At 42.5% G+C, this 20,869-nt stretch overlaps 1 protein-coding gene and 1 long non-coding RNA gene across 5 annotated transcripts in view; both read left to right on the plus strand.

Annotated features, from left to right (window-relative positions):
• Window positions 1-20,869, plus strand: part of HLF (HLF transcription factor, PAR bZIP family member) — an 81,586-nt gene that overhangs the window by 44,671 nt on the left and 16,046 nt on the right. The gene's annotated exons all lie outside the window — the stretch shown is intronic.
• LOC132541973 (uncharacterized) lies at window positions 9,357-20,545 on the plus strand. Its single transcript, XR_009553088.1, has 2 exons — window positions 9,357-9,546; window positions 20,111-20,545. It is a non-coding gene; the product is annotated as an uncharacterized LOC132541973 (long non-coding RNA).

Consider the following 20,869-nt stretch of genomic DNA (forward strand, 5'->3'; position numbering starts at 1 on the left):
GTAAGGAACAGATTTTATAACCCCCTCAATTTTAGTACTGTCTAAATCAGTGGCCATTTGGCACATTTTCTATTTATGACTTGATTTTATTGGAGAAAACCTAAGTGTATGCCTTTCCCCAAGTCATGGCGTACAACTGAATATAAAAAATTCAGGTTGGTCATACTCAATGGTGAAAAACTGGAAGCATTTCCCCCTCAGATCAGGTACTAGACAGGACTGCCCATTATCACCATTACTATTCAACATAGTGTTGGAAGTTCTTGCCATAGCAATCAGGCAGGAGCAAGGAGTTAAAGGAATAGAGATAGGAAGAAAAGAAGTCAAACTCTCCCTTTATGCAGATGACATGATAGTATACATAGAAAAACCTAAGGAATCCAGCAAGAAGCTTTTGGAAATCATCAGGCAATACAGTAAGGTGTCAGGCTATAAAATTAACATTCAAAAGTCAGTGGCATTCCTCTATGCAAACACTAAGAAGAAATTGAAATCCAGAAATCAATTCCTTTTACTATAGCAACAAAAACAATAAAATATCTAGGAGTAAACATAACCAAAGAAGTGAAAGAGTTGTATACTGAAAATTATGAGTCACTACTCAAGGAAATTGAAAAAGACATAAAGAAGTGGAAAGATATTCCATGTTCGTGGGTTGAAAGAATTAACATCATCAAAATGAATATACTACCCAGAGCCATCTACAAATTTAATGTTACCCCCATCAAGATTCCAACCACATTTTTAGGAGATCAGAACAAATGCTACAAATGTTTATCTGGAACCAGAAAAGACCTAGAATTGCCAAAACAATCTTGAGAAGAAAGAACAGAACTGGAGGCATCACACTCCCAGATTTCAAATTGTATTATAGGGCCATTGTCATCAAAACTGCTTGGTACTGGAACATGAATAGACACACTGACCAGTGGAATAGAATTGAGAGCCCAGTAGTAAGCCCCCATACCTATGGACATCTAATCTTTGACAAGGGTGTCCAGACTATTACATGGGGAAAGCAAAGTCTCTTCAAAAAATGGTGTTGGAAAAAATGGGTTGAAACATGCAGAAGGATGAAACTGAACCACTGTATTTCACCAAACACAAAAGTAAATTCCAAGTGGATCAAGGACTTGAATGTTAGACCAGAAACTATCAGATATTTAGAGGAAAATATTCGCAGAACTCACTTCCTTCTAAATTTTAAAGACATCTTCAATGAAACGAATCCAATTACAAAGAAGACTAAGGCAAGCATAAACCTATGGGACTACATCAAATTAAAAAGCTTCTGCACAGCAAAAGAAAACACTACCCAAACCAAGAGACCCCTTTCAGAATGGGAGAATATCTTTACATGTCATACATCAGACAAGAGGCTAAAAACCAAAATAAATAAAGAGCTTGCCAAACTTAACCACAAGAAAACAAATAACCCCATGCAAAAATGGGGAGGACATGTGTTGTATGCTTTACATTGGGTTGTTCTAGCTCTCCCCCTGCCAAGAAAATTGGTTCAGTCCTGCTAGTTTCGCGGGCCCACTTGTCTCTGCCCCAAGGAACCCCGAGGGAGTTTCAGAGTTCCAGAGTTGGAGAGTTCGAGAGTGCTTGGCGCCGCTGCGGGGGAAGGAGGCAGGAGAGTTCTGTTTGGTGATTAGTTTGTCTTATTTTATAAATCGTTGTTTCTAAATAAAGAAATACAGCTTCCCTGCCGAGCCGTATGTCTTCGAGTCTCTGTTACCTGCCTGTGAAGCTAGCCCGGCCAGCTGGAGCCTCCGAATTTTAACAACAAATGGTGCCCACGTGGACCTGACCTGCGCATCTCTCAGATAAGTGAAGACAATTTGGCTACCTATGTACTATGGCCTTCTCTTCTGCTTGTGAAGAGACTTCCAAAGGCCTCTGATCTTTCTTCATGAGACTGTTTTGCTATTTCTGGAACATTTATCTCTGGACCACTCTGTGGTTTCCACTTGCTCGGGCACACTCAGAACAGCCAGCGGAGTCGGGAAGAGCCAGTGGGCAAGAGGTGAGGCGCGGAGCTGCCTTTTCCACCTGGTGGAGCAGCCAGCCAGCTGGCTGCACCCAGACTACCCTGCGCACCGCGCCCGCAGCCCCGCAGCCTGCAGGAGGCCGAAGCCAGCACGCAGGAGTCCAATGCCACCACACAGGAGCCCGATGCCAACACGCTAGAGCCCGATGCCAACATGCAGGAGCCTGATGCCAACACGCAAGAGCCCGAGGCCAGCCCACAAGAGCCGGCTCTCCACTGCGTGGCGCAGGGCACTGGACGTGTGATCCCTCCATGCTGCTTGGCCACTGCGAGCAGGGCAGCAAACATGGCAGGGCCATGGGGCAGGGCTGTGGCGGCCTATCATGGCCGCCACCCCTGGGCACCTCGGCCCGCGCCTTCTACAAGGCTGGCCCGCCCGCCCTCGTGCTATGAATTCTGGACAGATCCCGAACCTCCTGGGATCCCTGCTGAAACTGGACACCCTGGCCGAGATCTCCAGCTCCAGTCTGAAGGCAGACAAGCTGGAGTATGCAGAGATTTGTACAGAGATCTCAACCTGCAATTCCCAGAAGTAGAGCTGCGCGGGGGCCACCTCTGGATGGTGACCCCCCCCAACAACTAAGACAGTACATATCTAAATTCGTGTTTAAAATGACATGTCTTCGTAACAAAGGTTTTTCTCCTTGTGTATTAATGACCATGTTTATGTGTGTGTTTAAAGTTTGGTAAACAGTAACTTTAAGGCTAAATTCTTACTAGGCAAAGTTAAATAAAAAAGGTTTTCAACATAATTCTCATAAAGATATAATTAACTTACATTTAAAGTCTGAGATAAAAATTAGTTAACAATCAATATATTTTAACTAAGTTGGTCTAAACAAAACCTGCGCACACCTAAGGTGTGTCTCCATCTTAAGTGGGTGGAACAAAAGGTTAAATAGACTTGTTGATATGTAAAACTCTCGATTACCTTCTCTGTTAGAAATGGTAGATTACACAATGGCTATGCTAATTATTCTCATGCCTGAGGTTTTCTTTCCTGCTCACACCTAGGGTGTGTCTCCATCTTGAATGGGTGGAACAAAAGGTTAAAAAGATGTTGTTGATATGTAAAAGTCTCAAATTCCTTCTCTATTAGAACGTTAGATTGCGCTATGATTATGCTAATGACAAGTTTTGTTTCATAGTAAGTAAATTGCAGCCAGCTGCCTTTGAGACTCTAGGCCGTTCCCCACCCCCATGCAAATGTCCGTCGAGACATATACGCCCCCCAGAGGCAAGAAATTTTTTTTAAGCTGATAAAGTTTTGCCCACAGAGACAAAAAAATGGCCCCCTCAGGCCTTCCCTTGGCAGCACACTGGTTCTTGTTACTTGCTTACATGTTTCTCCATGTTTGTGCCAGTTTCTTTTTTAAAAATGCCTGTATGATAGAGGTTTCTGTTCACCCCACACCCCTGATACTGTGGTCATTTAATTAAAAAGAAAAGGGGGAATTGTTGTATGCTTTACATTGGGTTGTTCTAGCTCTCCCCCTGCCAAGAAAATTGGTTCAGTCCTGCTAGTTTCGCAGGCCCGCTTGTCCCCACCCCAAGGAACCCGAGGGAGTTTCAGAGTTCCAGAGTTGGAGAGTTCGAGAGTGCTTGGCGCCGCTGTGGGGGAAGGAGGCAGGAGAGTTCTGTTTGGTGATTAGTTTGTCTTAGTTTATAAATCGTTGTTCCTGAATAAAGAAATACAGCTTCCCTGCCCAGCCGTGTGACCCTGAGTCTCTGTTACCTGCCCATGAAGCTAGCCCAGCCTGCTGGAGCCTCCAAATTTTAACAACAGACATGGACAGAATATTCTCCATAGAAGAGATCCAAAAGGCTGAGAAACACATGAAAAATGCTTCAAGTCTCTGATTGTCAGAGAAATGCAAATCAAGACAACAATGAGATACCACTTCACTCCTGTGAGAACGTCATACATCAGAAAAGGTAACAGCAGCAAATGCTGGAGAGGGTGTGGGGTCAGAGGAACCCTCCTACACTGCTGGTGGGAATGTACATTGGTCCATCCTCTGTGGAGAACAGTTTGGAGAACTCTCAGAAGGCTAGAAATGGACCTGCCCTATGATCCTGCAATTCCTCTCCTGGGGATATATCCTAAGGAACCCAACACACCCATCCAAAAAGATCTGTGTACACATATGTTCTTAGCAGCACAATTTGTAATAGCCAAAAGCTGGAAGCAACCCAAGTGTCTAACAACAGATGAGTGTCTGAGCAAGGTGTGGTATATATACACAATGCAGTACTACTCAGCTATAAAAAATGGTGACTTCACTGTTTTTAGCCGATTTTGGATGGACCTTGAAAAACTCATGTTAAGTGAAATAAGTCAGAAACAGAAGGATAAATATGGGATGATCTCACTCTCAGGCAGCAGTTGAAAAACAAGATCAGAAAAGAAAATGTATATAGAACCTGAACTGGAACTGGCATACTGCACCAAAGTAAAAGCCTCTGGGGTGGGTGGGGGGAGAGAATATAGGTCCAAAAAGGATGATAGAGGACCTAGTGAGGGTTGTATTATTATATGGAAAACTGGGAAATGTTATGCATGTACAAACTATTGTATGTACTGTTGAATGTAAAACATTAATTCCCCAATGAAGAAATTTAAAAAAAAATTCACATTGGTGCTCACTGAGAGAGCTGTACACCTAATATGTTACTCCCATCTTCTGTTTCCTTCTTCCTACAAGATTGGGACCAAATTATCACTTCTTTAGAAAATAATTCCTTTGGTAGTACCTCATATCAAAGGAGTATGTCAGTGGAGTAGTAAGAAGACACTGTACAATGAATGATTCCATAAAGTTCAGGTGCCCAGCAGCAACTGCAGAAGCTGGCAGTATTCAGAGATTGCTCACTCCTCCCACCCCAAATGAGACACTGGGGGTGCAAAATCCATTTTGTTTCATTACCAGCTAACTCCATGGAGTTCAGCTGATTTTTTCCCCTTGAGAATCCATACCCCTGACTTAGCATAACCTTCACCCCCAGGCAGCTTCCATTGCTTAGCAATGCTTATTTAGTAATCTTTCAGAATTACCATTAACTAATAATGAGAGAATATCCCTACTCTGCATTATTTACATAGCCTATGGCACAGAGACATAGAGAATACTTCTGCAGGCATTTTTTACCTACTGCCTTTCTCTACCTAATAGCTTGTGCCCTCCCAAGATTTTAAAAATTTTTAAAAAATATTTATTTTCTTTTGTTGCCCTTGTTTTATTGTTGTAGTTATTGTTGTTGTTGTTGTTGGATACGACAGAGAGAAATGGAGAGAAGAGGGGAAGACAGAAGGGGAGAGAAAGATAGACACTTGCAGACCTGCTTCACCCCTTGTGAAGTGACTTCCCTGTAGGTGGGGAGCCTGGGGCTCAAACTGGGATCCTTATGCTGGTCCTTGTGCTTAGCGCCATATGCGCTTAATCTGCTGTGCTATCGCCGGACTCCCGTCCCCCAAGATTAAAAAAAAAATCATTAACGTGGGAACTTTAGGTAAAATATGCAATAGACAGCAAATGGAAATACCTCTATTAGTACTACTTATCAAGATACTTTTTTATTTTTTAAAATATCTATTAATCTGTATTTATAGAGACAGAGAGAAGTTGAGAGGGGTGGGGAAAGTAGGGGTGAAAGAGAGACACTTGTAGTACTGCTTCACCATTCATGAAGCTTCTCTCTTGCAGGTAGAGACCAGGGCCTCAAATTCAAGGCCTTCTTTAGGGTAACATGCATGCTCTGCAGAGTTTGTCACTCCCAAGATACTTTGTTTCTATTGTTGTTGTGGTTATTGTTATGTTATGCCCAGAAGTTCGAGTCTGATCTCAAGCAAAGAAGACCAGAATCACATCCAATAACAAGAGCCTTTATTGGGAAGCATAAGCTTTGGCCGCCAACACCCTTACAAGCAAGGGGAGAGTCTGCGACCTTCTCCTCCCACCTTTTTATAGTCATCACCGGGTGGGCACAGGTGGAAATATCTACAGGAAACAAGGAACAATTTGTCTTGAGCCAACAGCTGTTCTCCAACCCCACAGTTATTGTTGTTACTTGATGTCGTTGTAGGGTAGGACAGAGAGAAATGGAGAGAGGAGGGGAAGATAAAGAGGGAGAGAGAAAGATAGAAACCCGCAGACCTACTTCACAGCTTAAGCGACTCCCATGCAGGTGGGGAGCCGGGGCCTCGAACCGGTATCCCTGTGTCAGCCCTTTCGCTTCGCGCCATGTACGCTTAACCTGCTGCGCTACCGCCCGACCGCCCCCCCCTCATACTTTTTAAAAAGTATTTACTGGGGGGAGTTGGGCGGTAGCGCAGCAGATTAAGCGCACGTGGCGCAAAGCACAAGGACAGGCTTAAGAATCCCGGTTCCAGCCCCCGGCTCCCTACCTGCAGGTGAATCACTTCACAGGCGGTGAAGCAGGTCTGCAGTTGTCTGTCTTTCTCTCCCCCTCTCTGTCTTTCCCTCCTCTCTCCATTTCTCTCTGTCCTATCCAACAACAATGACAGCAATAACAACAACAATAATAAAACAAGGGCAACAAAAGGGAACAAATAACTATTTTAAGAAGTATTTATTTATTTATGAGGACCAAGGCATCACTCTGGCATATGCAGGCCAGGGATCAAACTCTGGACTTAATGTGTGCAGGTCTTTTATACTCCTCTGTGCACCATCTCCTGATCCTGCATAGAAAGATGCTATTGTGGGCGCTTCATGTAGAGTACTCCCCCAGAGATAGGAAGGTAGACATTTAACATCATGTGACAGCATGTGAGAACCCTGGGATTCTTGTCACATGCATGGGCCATGTGAATATTGCTAGAGGCAAATCATTTCTCAGGAGACTTTTGAATGAAGTTTTGAATGGGTGGAGGTAGAAGTGTAGAAAGTTAGGGTTCTGCAGTTAGCCCACATTTGAATGTAGGCTCTTCCTGCTCACTATTTGACTTACTCTGCCTAGTCATATTGTTTCTCATTTGTTTAGCAGAAGCAATAATGTAGCTCCTTGATTAGGAAGCACAGTGACTGCTCAAGAGGGAATAGCAGTGTAATTAGAAGAATCATCTCTTTGGTCAGACCAGCTTTACCAGGTACTAGTTTTTCCTTCTATCTTTCTGGTGTCTCCAAAGTACCCACCTTGGATTTCTCTTCATCTGTTGTTCTTGGTGTGTCTTTATTCCCCAAGGGCTTGTTCTTTGGATTTCTTCTTCTGTATTCTCTTTTAAATTTTAAAATTTTATTTATTTTCCCTTTTGTTGCCCTTGTTTTTTTTATTGTTGTTGTAGTAGTTATTGTTGTTGTTATTGATGCTGTCATTGTTAGGACAAAGAGAAATGGAGAGAGGAGGGGAAGACAGAGAGGGGAGAGAAAGATAGATACCTGCAGACCTGCTTCACCACTTGTGAAGCAACCCCCCTGAGGGTGTGGAGCCAGGGGCTCTGACCGGGACCCTTATGCTGGTCCTTGTGCTTTGTGCCATGTGCGCTTAATCCACTGTACTACTGCCTGACTCTCTCTCTTTTAAATTTTATTAGTGATTTAATATTGATTTACAAAATGATAATATAATTCCACACCATTTCCACCACTGGAGTTCTCTGTCCCCATTCCATCCAGTGGAAGCTACAGTAGTTCTACCAAGGTCACAGTTATGGGTTGACTATTATTTCTACAACTGTCTATCTATATTTATATGTATTTGCCCATTTTTTCCCCATGGTCCCATCATATTTTCTTTTCCAAGTCACCCATACACTTATTACTGTATCCAAATGTTCCTCCCTTTTTCCTCTTCTCTCTCCAGGTCCTGATGGAGTTGGAGTTCAGAGCCCTCTAGCCATCTTCCCTGTGTCATTTATCCCCCTCTGGAAGTATGGACCAAAATTATTTTTGGGGTGCAGAAGGTGGGAGATCTGTTTTCTGTAATTGCTTCTCCGCTGGACATGGATATTGGCAGGTTGATCCATACCCCCAGCCTGTTTCTATCTTTCCCTAGTGGGATAGGGCTCTGGAGAGTTAAGGTCCCAGGATATATTGGTGAGGCCATCTGCTCAAGAAAGTCAGGATGGAATCATGATAGAATCTGCAATTTGGTGGCTGAAAAGTGGTAAGTTATAAAGCAGGACAAAATAATTAATGAACAGGGACCAAAAAGGAGGAATAGAGCAGAGGAGAATAGGAATCTCAGGATGGAAAGAAGTAAGGATGTCTATTTTAGGTATGTTCCTAGGGACACTGTGACTGTTGTAGTTTTTGCTTGAATCTGATAGCCAACATTGACTTGAACAAAATATTGTCTGAGGAGATGATGTCAGAGTGAGAGTAGCACCCAATCTTAAAAGAAAATCTATGAATAAAATTAACTATTTGCCACCTGATTCAGGACCCATATGTATTTATATTTAGCATAAGGAACCTATGTAATGTCTGAGTGCCTGTCAGTATGAGTTGGCAGTTCATGGTCACAGCTGGGAACATTCTAGGCTGCACTCATTTCAGGACCAGTTTTCTTCCAGTGGCAGAGTAAGATGACTCAACCTCCCTTTAGAGAGTGGAGTAGTCCCTACTATTGCTCCATTATGGTGAGGGCAAGGTCCTGAACAAGAGGGCTTACATTGAAGTTCTTCTGTATGGGAGAATCTCAAGGTTATTAAATATGTATATCTATGGTTAAGATTTTTCTTCTGAATCCTTGACCTGTGTGTAAATCTGAGATCTGCAGCCTCCAACCTTTCTATATGGTATCCAGAGGTATCTCAAACTTATGTAGCCATAATCAGATGCCATTTGCTCCTCTGAATGTGCTCATCCCTGTATTTCCAATTTCAGTGAATTTTACATTCTCAGCTATCCAAACTAGACACCTAAACATTAACGTTGTACTCTCTCTTTCTCCTATATCAAATTGTCCAAGACTGATATTGATTCCACCTTACTAATAGCCCTTGAATCTACCCGGTCCTCTGTCATAGACCTGAGTTAAATCACCATTTTCATTTCCCTGTGATCCTTTCTTCATTTGGTTATGATTTCATTTCTTGTTCCTTATTTCTCTGAGGTTATGAATGGACTCTTTTGGTTTCAGCTCTTATTACTCCTTTTCTTGTCCTCTGAGCTCCAGCTGTACCAACTACTTTCAATTCCTTACCTGACTCATAAGTTCTCTCATCTCCCCAGAATTCACATATTGTTCCTTCAGCTTTGTTTCACCTATAGTTCTTTATTTACAAATAAATCTGGTCAATTTCAAGACTTACCAATATGCCATCTCCCTTTCAGATGTATTTTAAATGACACTGCTCTTCCACCAAGAGTATGAATTAATGATCTACCTTTGGACTTCAACCTTTGGACTTCAACCTTTGGCTCTTCAGAGCACAGGCACCATGTGGACTAAATTGCTTACTTGTTTCCACCTACAGACTGCATGCTACCAGAGATTGGGCTTTCCTCTCAGAGCTTAGCCAATCTTAGGTATTCTATAAATATTTGTTAAACAAATGACTATATTAACCATCAAGCCTTTGCTAATTATCTTCTATGAAGGACTGGAAAAATAACTCACTTGGATCATGTATTTGTTTTGCCATGTGTGCAGCCATAGTTCAAACCTGGTTCCTATTGCAGTAGAGGAAGTACCAGTGCTATGATATCTGTCTCTGCTTCTCTCAGATACAAATCAATACAGAAGCATTAGGATAGCCAATGCTGGAAAAAAAAATTCCAGTGTAGTTTGAGAATGGAATGTTGCTGGGACCAAAGTAGCTCACCTCACAGAGTATGGGTCTTCCCATGTGTGAGGCCTCAGGTTCAAGTCTTGGTCCCTCATAGGAACACCATAGCACTGGGGGAAATTCCACTGATTGTGAAGTAGTGCTGTGGTATCTCTCTCTCCCTCTTTCTGTGTCTGAAATAAATATAATGAAACAACTCAGGATTGGTGGAATCATGTAGAAATGATGTCTGAGCACTTCAGGGGGAAAAAAAGATAAAGAGAATTACTTAAGAGTTATAATGTTGTTACATGACCTGATTAAAATCTCTAGGCTAAGACTAGTATAGATCAGGTTAAAAATGAGGAAAGTTAGAAGGTATTCTCACCAACATAGTTAGATGGAGGGAGGTTTAAATTAGACACTGTCTGATAGGTAGAGGTGGAGAAAGTGTGCCGTGAGAATATCCAGGTATCCGGCCAAAACAGTTGGGCAAATGCTCTGCTTTGTCATGTGTGCAGTCCAGATTCAAGTCTGCCACCCACTGCATTGAAGGAAGACAAAGCTGTGGTCTCTAACTCTTTCTTTAAAAAAAAAAAAAGAATCTCAAGCAGCAAGGCAGACCAGCTTGGTTTGGGCTGATAGTACAAGTTGAGAGCAATGTGCCTGAGTATGGGGTTCCTTCACTGCCAGGCAGAGTTTCAAGAAGATAGCAGTGAGAAGCCATTGGTTAACTTTGACCATAATAGAGATATTCTGGGAAGAAAACCCCAATGGTTGTGTTGACAGATGTGATTGCAGGTGACAGAGAGGCCGGTTAGGGATGCATTGAAATAGTCCTAGTTGTTAGTGAGCTTGCCGGCAACTTGGCCTGTGACAGACCTAAAACACAAAGATAAACCTACATTGCACAGGAAAATTCATAGCTAGAGCTAAAATGAACCTCGCTGTCATCTTGCCTCTCTTCCCATTAGGTAGTAGGTGGCCAAATTAGAGCCTAAGAATCCCCTCAAGGTTTTCATCACTACTGAGGTCTTTAGGCTCCTTCCTGACTGTTTCTCACTCCTGCATTAGCAATGTGTTAAAGTTTGAAGCCAGAGAGAAGGGAAAAATAGCTCAGAAGTATGAAGAATCCTGGAGGAGAGGCTGATGGACACTGGGTGATGATTGGAGGGTGAGTTTGGCTTAGAGATGACAGTGAGACTAAAGTAAAGGGCTAGCTATCCACAGATCTGTTCAGGACTCTCTGTGAACTTTGTGTGAGAGAATAACAGAGGATGCTGGCTGGGAGCCAAGGCTCAGAGGCTTTGGAAAGGCATGTTTACTTTTGGGTGCTCAGCTTGGAGACTCACACAGGAAAGAATTCTTGTTGGATCTCCTTGAGCAGCCGCAGAACCGCAGACACACCTGAATCCTATTCATGTTCATCAGGAAACACGGGTCTTAAAACAATCCTGTTTTTCTTCCTTTGTTTGTTGGTTTGGTGTGGGGGTGGGGGTGGGGAAGAGGAGGAAGGGTGTTGCTGGGGTGGGGGGGTGGCAGTGCAGGCCATTTGTTTGCAGTTGAAGCCTGGGCTCAAAGTGAAAATCAACAAGCATTGTAACTTGTCTCCTGCTTCACTCTGTTTATATCCAAACAAACAACAAAAAAATTTTTTTCAACATAGCCCAAAGGAGAATAGTCAGTTTAATAACTAGCTATGGCAGCAGTTTGAAAACTGTGGGTTTCAAATGACTAAGCATGCACATTTTCACCAAGTCAGACAATTAAAGAGACTGCAGGGACATAGGTGGTGCTGATTCAGGTAGTACATATCACCATTAAAAATGGAAAGAGCCAGGGACTCGGGCGGTAGCGCAACGGGTTAAGTGCACATGGCGCAAAGCGCAATGACCGGCTCCCCACCTGCAGGGGAGTCACTCCACAAGTGGTGAAGCAGGTCTGCAGGTGTCTATCTTTCTCTCCCCCTCTCTGTCTTCGCCTCCTCTCTCCATTTCTCTCTGTCCTGTCCATCAACAATGACATCAATAACAACAATAATAACTACAACAATAAAACAACAAAGGCAACAAAAGGGAATAAATAAATAAATAAATAAATATTTTTTTAAAAGTATTAAAAAAAAAGGAAAGAGCCTCTGAAAATAGTCTCTAGGTATGGGAGAACTAGTTTCTCTGATAAGAAGGAAGTCTCATCCTAGGGGGACACCAGTAAGTTGCTCAGTGGCTCATTTTCCCCATAAGTGAAACACACCCACTGGTACTACCTCCTTGTCGGACAGTTGGGAGGACAGAATAAAGCTATAAATGTGCACCTATAATCTAACCAGATTCAGATGCAGCAAACAGGGCTCCTTCTGTCACTGTTACTTTGTGGAAGCCCATTGGTCTTAACAACAGCAGCACCATGCACCCCACGGGGGTTCAGAGGAGGGATAGACTCACATTCCTCCCTATCTTATCCTCTCCATTATCTCATCGCTTGTCTTCTAGTCTATGGAAGTGTGGGGAGGCTTGCAATGGTCTGTCTGTCTTTCTTGCACCTCCAGTCAAATGGTAATCTTGGAGGTGAGGTGTCTACTCCTATGGCTGCAGCATAAGACAGTGTCAAACTTTTTCACTCACGTTCAGTTATTTCACTCACTCACCTCACCATGCATTCTGTACAAGTTCAGAGGAAAGCAGGAGGTCCACTTTTCTTTCCGCCCCACAACGTTGGAGTGAGGAAGAGAATTAGTGTGTGTATATGGGGCGGGGGCTGGGGGGGAGGCGCTGCTTGGTTTCCAGTCCCATCTCAAGAGAGGAGCAGCATGAAGGGGTCTGAAATACACATTGGCCTGGGAGGTGGTGCAATGACACCTCATTGACCTTAGTGTGTAGCACTGTGTGTTCATCTCTGGTCACCCTTTCACTTCTCTACACCTAAGAGGCTGTGACAGCAATGCGGAGAGACTCTCTGCCCTGAGGGAGGGAGACATAGGGAGTGCTTTATCTCAGGAGCAGTGGTTTAAAGGCCAGCAGGCCCCCACATGCTGTGACCACCAAGTTGAACTTTTGCCTTGCCTCAGTTGAGCTGACCTCTGACAGGCGGTGGGCTTGAGCTCCTTTCTCCTCACCTCGCACTCAGTTCAAGGAGGCAGTTTTCTTGCTGATACCATTGGCAAGAAGCATGATGACAAACACCCTTGGAATGAGAGGCCTTTTAATCCAGGCCCAATTCCTGCCAAGTTAGCAGCCGCCGAGTCAAGTCAGGGCCATTTTGGGTACTGGAGCAAAGTGCTTGTCCTGAGTATGGGGTCACATGGATTGACATCCAACTGGCTTTTCTTGGGCTGCAGCTAGAGGAAGGGGATGGTGGTGGCTGAGGGGATGTGTGAGAAGGAGGTGCCAACACCATACTAGCAAGAGTCCTCTTAGAACAACCCTTCTGACCCAGCCTGTGAGGCAGCGTTATCGCCTGTGACAGACAAGGGAAGAAATGATGTGGTGGAGTGACTGGCCTGAAGCCACAGAGCTATTTAGGGACAAGCCCTGGTGACTGTCTGTCTGGCTACGCAGAGCATGCTGTTTTCTATAGGACAGGTCAAAGTAGAAATAGAAACAAAGGCCGACACTGGAGCACTAGGACAGAGTCTCACCTGTCTTTACCGCATCCAGACCAAACGTTCATGGACATAATGATAATTACATGGTTTCCCTATAAAGTGACCTCAGAAACCTCATAGCCCCATGACAGAATGTTAGATTTTTTTTTTATACAAGAATCTTCACCCATCTCCTAGAGAACATATCTTTGACAAGTCAGAAGCTCTTTAAAATATTAGAGAATGAGATGTTATGTCTACAGGAGCCCTGGGTGATGAACCACTTGTTTGTGGCTTTGTCACTGGCAGATGTGCCCTTGACACACACTGGTAAGCATGGAAGACTGATGAAAGGGGAGGGAGGTGAAAGAAAAAAGAGAGGAAGAGGGATGCCTGGTTGTCTGTAGCTTTCAGACAGTTCTGCTGCATGTCAGAAAGTTATTCCTATCTCTTTGGAGGGCCATCTAGTGCCCAGAACACTTTCTGCCCCTTGGAGGGGAAAGTGAAGCAGAGTGGAAAATGTGTGGTCTTTGGGTCAAGGGCATTTAGGGATGAACTCTACCTGACCTTTATCCCTTGCTTTTGAGCTACTTGACTTTATGCAGATTGTTTGATTTCTCTGCCCCTTGATTTCTCATCCATAAAATGTAGAGTATTGGGACCAGGAAGTGGCACACCCAGGAGAGTGGTATATGTTATCGTGTACAGGGACCCAGATTCAAGTCCCTGGTCTCTACCTGCAGGAGAGGAAGCTTCACAAGTAGAGAAGCAGTGCTGCAGGTCTGTTCTTCTCTCCTTCAATCTCTGTCTCCCCTTCCATTTCAACTTCTCTATAAAAAAAAAAGGGGTGGGTGGCAGCGCACCTGGTTGAGTGCACATGTTACAATGCACACGGACCCAGGTTCGAGCCCCCGGTTCCCACCTACAGGGGGAAAGCTTCATGAATGGTGAAACAGGGCTGCAGGTGTCTCACTGCCTCTCTCTCTCTCTCTTTATCTCCCCCTTCCCTCTCAATTTCTGGCTGCCTCTATTCAATAAATAAATGATGATTAAATTTTTTTTTAAGAAATGGTGTTCCAACTAGTCTCAGATAAGACTATTAAAATTTTGGAATTATTTTTGATTATTAATGTCATTAATAAAAATCACATTACTTAGCTTATTAAACAAACTGTAGCTCTAGTGATAATAAACACTTTTTTTTTAAGATGGGGGAATGGTTACTGGGAGTGGTGGATTTATCATGCAAGTATTGAGTCCTAGTGATAACCTTGGTGACAATAACTCTTAGCCCATGTCCTGATATAGAAATCTCATTTGGAAAGTGCAAAGAACTTTGTTTTCTAAAAAATTAAAAAAAAAATTTCTTTCTTTATTTATTGGATACAGACAGCCAGAAATCAAGAGGGAAAAAGGTGATAGAGAGGGAGAGAGATAGAGAGACACCTGCAGTCTTGCTTCACTACTCACAAAGCTTTCCCCCAGCAGGTGGGGTCTAGGGGCTGGAACCCATGACCATGTACATGTAACATGTGCGCTTAACCAGGTGTGTCACCATCCGGCCTATGCCACAGGACTTTGTTTTCTACAGAGAACACTGCATGATTAACTTGAAGTTTAGAGTGTTTCATTTACCATTTGGACAATCTTGGACAAATTATTTAGCATTTTGGAATTTATTATTTATTTATTTATTTATTTTGCCACCAGGAATGTTGCTGGGGCTTGGTGCTGGCACTACTAATCTAGCACTCCCCATAGACATTCCCCCCCCCCACATTTTATTTGATAGGACAGAGAGATAATGAGGTGGAGGGAGAGAAGGGTAGATACCTGCAGACCTGTTTGACTGCTTGTGAAGCATCCCCCCTGCAGGTGGGCAGTGAGTACTTAGTCTAGTCCTTGAGCATGGTAATGTGTACTTTCAAGAGGGCACACTACTGCTTTTCCCTCAGCGCGTGCGCGCACACACACACACACACACACACACACACACACACACACACACACACACACACACAGCTTGGAATATGCCACAGGCTTTCTGTTTCCCTCTTTTTATTTCCACATCTGGAAAATAGGGGTAGTTCACAGTAACACAGCTATTGTGAAGATTAAATGAGATCATACATCTAAAGGTCCTGGCGGACAGCCAGGACTCCCCTCAATTATCCATTGTGGTTATTGATATTGCCTGTTAGTTCATAGGACTGCACTTCGTAAATAAGGACAGGTAGAATCCCTTCCTAACATTTACACATAATGGATTAAGCTGGCTTTTTAGCATTGTGTTTTACCTGTACTTGTGTTGACAGACTATTACTGTGTGGAATTATTGGAAAAAGTGATCTTCATGGCAGCACTTTCATTGTATTTGCCTTGGAATTATGGTTGGTCCTTATCTGAGTCGTTTATAGAAAGTGAGCCAAAGTGAGGGTTGTCATTGGGGCTCGGTGGCTGTACTACAAATTCACTGCTCCTAGAGGCCATTTTTCCTATGTTGTTGCCCTTGTTATTGTGGTTGTTGTTGTTATTGCTGCTGTTGTTGTTGGATAGGACAGAGAGAAATCTAGAGAGGAAGGGAAGACAGAGAGGGGGAGAAGCGATGCTCCTGCAGGTGGGGAGCCAGGGGCTTGAACCAGGATCCTTAACGCTGAGCCCTGTGCTTTGCACCATGTGCGCTTAACCCACTGCACTACTGCCCTGCCCCCAGAATGACACTTTTCAAATTTAACCTCTTGCTACGATTTTTCATTCTCATCTCCTTTCACTTTCCTCCTCCTCTTTATGGACCTCTTTCCTTCCACATTCTCAAACTTGTTTACTTGCATTTCTTCTTTCATTCATTCTTATATTCCTTCTTTAGTTTCCTGACTCTTTCTCTTCTTTTTCTTAATCTCTCTCATTTTCCCATTTCTCTTTGTTTTTCATTTTAAAGATTTATTTTTATCCATGAGAAGGAGACCCAGAATATCACTCTAGATGATCAGTGCCAGGGACTGAACTCAGGACCTCTTGCTTGCATGCCCTATTGTACCACCATTGTACCACCTCCCTGGCTACTTCCCCCTTTCTAGTCTCCTCTTCCTCTTTCTTTCTAGGGACTTGAATGTTTTTCTCTCAACATTATTCAGTATAACTTCCTGAAAGTGTTGGGTTGTCAGAAAAGTCATGACACATTTTTGCACAGAGAAAATACGCCATGACTTCACCAGCAATCTGCTACTATATGCAAAGGGAAACATGACCCTTTTTTTTTTTTTTTTTAAGAATGATGCCTATTTTCTTTGATTTTGAAAATGAAAAAATGTTCATTGTAGACAAGTTGAAAATGTAAACAGTTCCTATCTCCCAAAGCAGTCCTTGTTAGTCTCTGGTAGTATTTATTTCTGGTTACTCTATAGTTTGTAATGAGTGACCCTTCCATGTAGGCTCCATTTAGTAGCTGGAAATACAGCAGCAGACACAACAAGGTCCCTTTCCCTTAGAGTTTTCATGCAAGGAAAGGGAAAATAACAAAAGGTAACTCTTTTTACCAAGTGGGGATAAACAGGCAAAGGGAAGCAAAAAGGATGCCTTGATAAATGGTGTATTGGGGTAGAAAAGAGTCAGAGGACTATAGGAGATGGCATTGAAGTTGGAGTTTAAATAATGCAAAAGAGGCAGGCAGGCTGTGAGCAGGGAAAGAATGTTTGTGGCAGAAGGTTTTTTGTGGGGTTATGCTTGGGCCATAGAGGGCAGGCAGAATGAGGGCCAGCATGGTTAAGTTTATTGAGTGAGGAGTAGCTTTGAATACCATCATTTAAGATAATGGGAAGCCTCCAGAGAATTTTGAAGTGTGTATATTTGTATATGTGCTTGTGTGTAGCGGGGGATGAGGGGACTGACCTGCCTAGGTCTGTGTTTTTAGTGGTCGCGTGGAGAGTCCATCATTGGGACAAAAATGGATGGAGAGAGGGCAGTTAGAAGGATGTAATAGTGCTTCAGGAGAGAGATTGTGCTGGCCTGGGTGGGAAAGGGGCTCTAATTTTGTTTTATTTTATGTATCTGCGGTTATAGTATCTATGTTTTGGTTTTGTGCTTACATGTAAGACCACCTACTAAGTACTTTCTGGTACCATACATTGTGCTAAGAACTTTATTTATCTTTATCTCATTTCACTGATTTCTTGCACTACCCTATGAGACAGGCATGGTGAATTCCATTTGCAGATAAAGAAACTGAAACCAAGAAAGATAGATTAAAAAAGGGCACTATTGCCAATAGTCTCTGCTGGTTAAAACAGACTTTACTAGAAAATGAAAAGTATTTCTTTCTGGCCCTTTATTCACAAATGCCCACACTGAGGGCACTTAGGTGACAGAATTAGAATTCAAGCCCAAGTCTCACTCATTTCCCACCTGACCCATTATTATGTATGTTAAAAGTGAACAAACACCCTGTATAATGTTAATGTTACCACATGAACTCTCCAAAGATAGTGTCTCAGCTTGTAGATCAGTCATCTGTTGCCATGATAATGTTTACCAATCACAGATACTCAGTAGCATACACAAGTGAGAGATTATTAGACACCTGTCTGAATTGCTGTGCAGGGGGATTTGCTGATCTAGGTCCACATTTCTGAGGAGCAGGTGACTAGGCTAGCCATAGCCAGCCTGCTGCTCCATGTGCCTCATTCCCCAGTAGGCTAGACTGAACATGTTTATGGCGATGACAGAAGAACTAGAGAGAAGTAGAAATGTGTAAAGCCTCCTTAGGCACAGCCTCAGAAGTGACACTCTGTCCTATCTGCTTGCCCTATCACATTTTGTCGTCCATCAAGTTCCAGTGGTAGGAAAGTGGATACTGCCTGGAAATGAAAGGTCACATGAAACAGGACATGGGTTAAGGGAGGGATGAGACATTTGGCCATTGCCATAGAGCTTTTAAGAATGTTTGTTGAACACAATCAAATGTGCCAGGTTTTGGAACAGAGATACACTCTCTGGCCTCAGATGTCAGAAAGCCCCTATCCTGAGGTATGCTTGGGAGGTTTCCCATTTGAGCTCCATGGATATTGTGAGAACACTTTATTCACCTATCATATTGCTACCGTTTTCTCACTTAACCAGATCCCTGTAATAATGAGAATTTTTCAGAAGCAGCAGTGTTAGACAGTGAAGTAGGTTGTGAGCCCAAATGGTGGTTTTCTTTTGAAAGCAGTGGGTACAAAGAGCTTAAATTGTGTGAAAATACACGCTTGTAAATGTTGATGGCAGTGTCGATATATCAGCTGAGCAGTACATTTAGAAATAGAAAATATACATATCTTTTTGCACGAGCAATTTTACTGCTAGAAGTATTTTCTTTTTACAAAAATGCATAAGTGAAAATATAACACTCATTGAGGAATGACTAAAAAAAATTGTTATATGCTCATACTTGGGAATGCTACACACCCTTTAAAAAGAGCAGAGTATGTACTTGTTTTCGTACTAATGTGGAAAGTGTACATGAGGTAGCAGGATACTGAAAAAGTAATTTATGATAATGTAGGGAGAATTATTTTGATTTGAATCATGTACATGTAAAGATTCTTTCAAAGCCAAATATATCATAAGATTATTCAGGACTATAAAATCATGACAAGCAAACATATCATTAACTAACAAGGAACAAGAGAAAAAGATCCAAGACCAAGCTTTTGACTCACATGGAATTTCTTTTCACCAGTCAGTTTTGATAAAGAATGCTTTGGCCCACACCGGACATTCTTCTTTTCTTTTTTTTTTTAAGATTTAATTTATTTATTAATGAGAAAGATAGGAGGAGAGAGAGAAAGAACCAGACATCACTCTGGTACATGTGCTGCTGGGGATTGAACTCAGGAGCTCACACTTGAGAGTCCAATGCTTTAGCCACTGTGCCACCTCCTGGACCACACATTTCTTTTCTAATCCTTCTTATATGGAGAGCAATGCTCACCAGGGGCTAGTGCTCATCAGTTACAAGCACATAATTTGGGGTCTGACTTGACATTACTACTATAAATCTAGTACCTTGTTTTGTTTTTAACAACCAGAACAAGAGCAGACCAGAAAGTTTGGAGAAATTTCAAATAGTCTGAAAGATCAAGTAATAAATAAGACTATTGTAGATTACTTTGATGCAGGCATAAATTAAGGAAATGAACTACTGACTTGAGGAAAGGACACAAGACACAGACTGCTGGTATTCTCTTTCACTGATGACTAATCAAACCTGAGTTGCTAATTTTTATTAAAATATGTATGAATATAAGAAACATCTTATTTTGGAGGCCGGGCTGTGGTGCACCTGGTTAAGCACACATATTACTAAGTGCAGAGACCTGGGTGAGTCCCCATTCCCTACCTGCAGGGGGTCTGCTTCATGAGTGGTGAAGCAAGTCTTTAGGTGTTTATCTCTCCCTCTCTCCTTTTCTATCTACACATCCTCTCTCAATTTCTCTCTGTCCTATCTGAGAGAGAGAGAGGAAGAGAGAGAGAGAGAGAGAGAGAAGGAGAGGAAAAAATGGCCTCCAGGAGCAGTGGATTTGTAGTGCTGCACTGAACTCCAGCGATAACCCTGATGGCAATAAAAAATAATCACAGATATCCTATCTTCAGTTATTCTGTTTGGCTATGCTTAATCTGATGAAAGTGGAGGTCAGTTTTTGGTTTGAAGATAACTTCTAATCTCTTTCCAGATTTAAGTCCTTTGTTCCACCCTTTCCTCCAGAAATCCTACTTGGCCCTCCTGGAAGTGACTTTCATCAAGATGCTTTTAGAAAGAAGAAAAAAGTTCCAGCAAACTGCAGAGTCTACATCACGGGGTTGATCTTGTCCTCCCTGGATCTTTCAAAGAAAGCTTTGAAAAAATACCAGAGACTTAACAAATACAGGAGAAAACCATGTGACCATCTCCACACAATCTAGAAAGGCATTTGAGGAAAACTTATTACATCATTTCTCATTTTTAAAAAATAGGGCAGGAGGCCTTAGTTTATTAAACTGTATTTACTAGAATTCTAGAACAAACCTTCATAGGTAGGGGTGTGAATTACTAAAATTTCTTTCCATTGCTGTCTGGGACAAGCAAGAGTCTCTAATCTCACCCCTTTTACTCCATAATGTGTTGCAGAGCCTAGATAATATAGATTCTTCTTTTACCTGATACATTATTTTTATTGATTTAATACTGATTAAAAATATTATAATATTTTAGGAGTATGGTTTCATACATGCACATAAGTGTGTGTGTGTGTGTGTGTGTGTGTGTGTGTGTGTGTGACTCACTGCATCCATGAACAGAGTTGCAGTGAATTTTTTTTTTTTTTTTGCCTCTAGGGTTATTGCTGGGGCTGGGTGCCTGCATCATGAATCCACTGCTCCTGGAGGCCATTTTTCCCCTTTTGTTACCCTGGTTGTTTTTATCATTGTTGTCGTTATTATTATCGTTGCTATTGATGTCGTTGTTTTGGATAGAACAGAGAGAAAT

This window comes from Erinaceus europaeus, chromosome 12, assembly GCF_950295315.1.
Source record: "Erinaceus europaeus chromosome 12, mEriEur2.1, whole genome shotgun sequence".
Classification (NCBI taxonomy): domain Eukaryota; kingdom Metazoa; phylum Chordata; class Mammalia; order Eulipotyphla; family Erinaceidae; genus Erinaceus; species Erinaceus europaeus.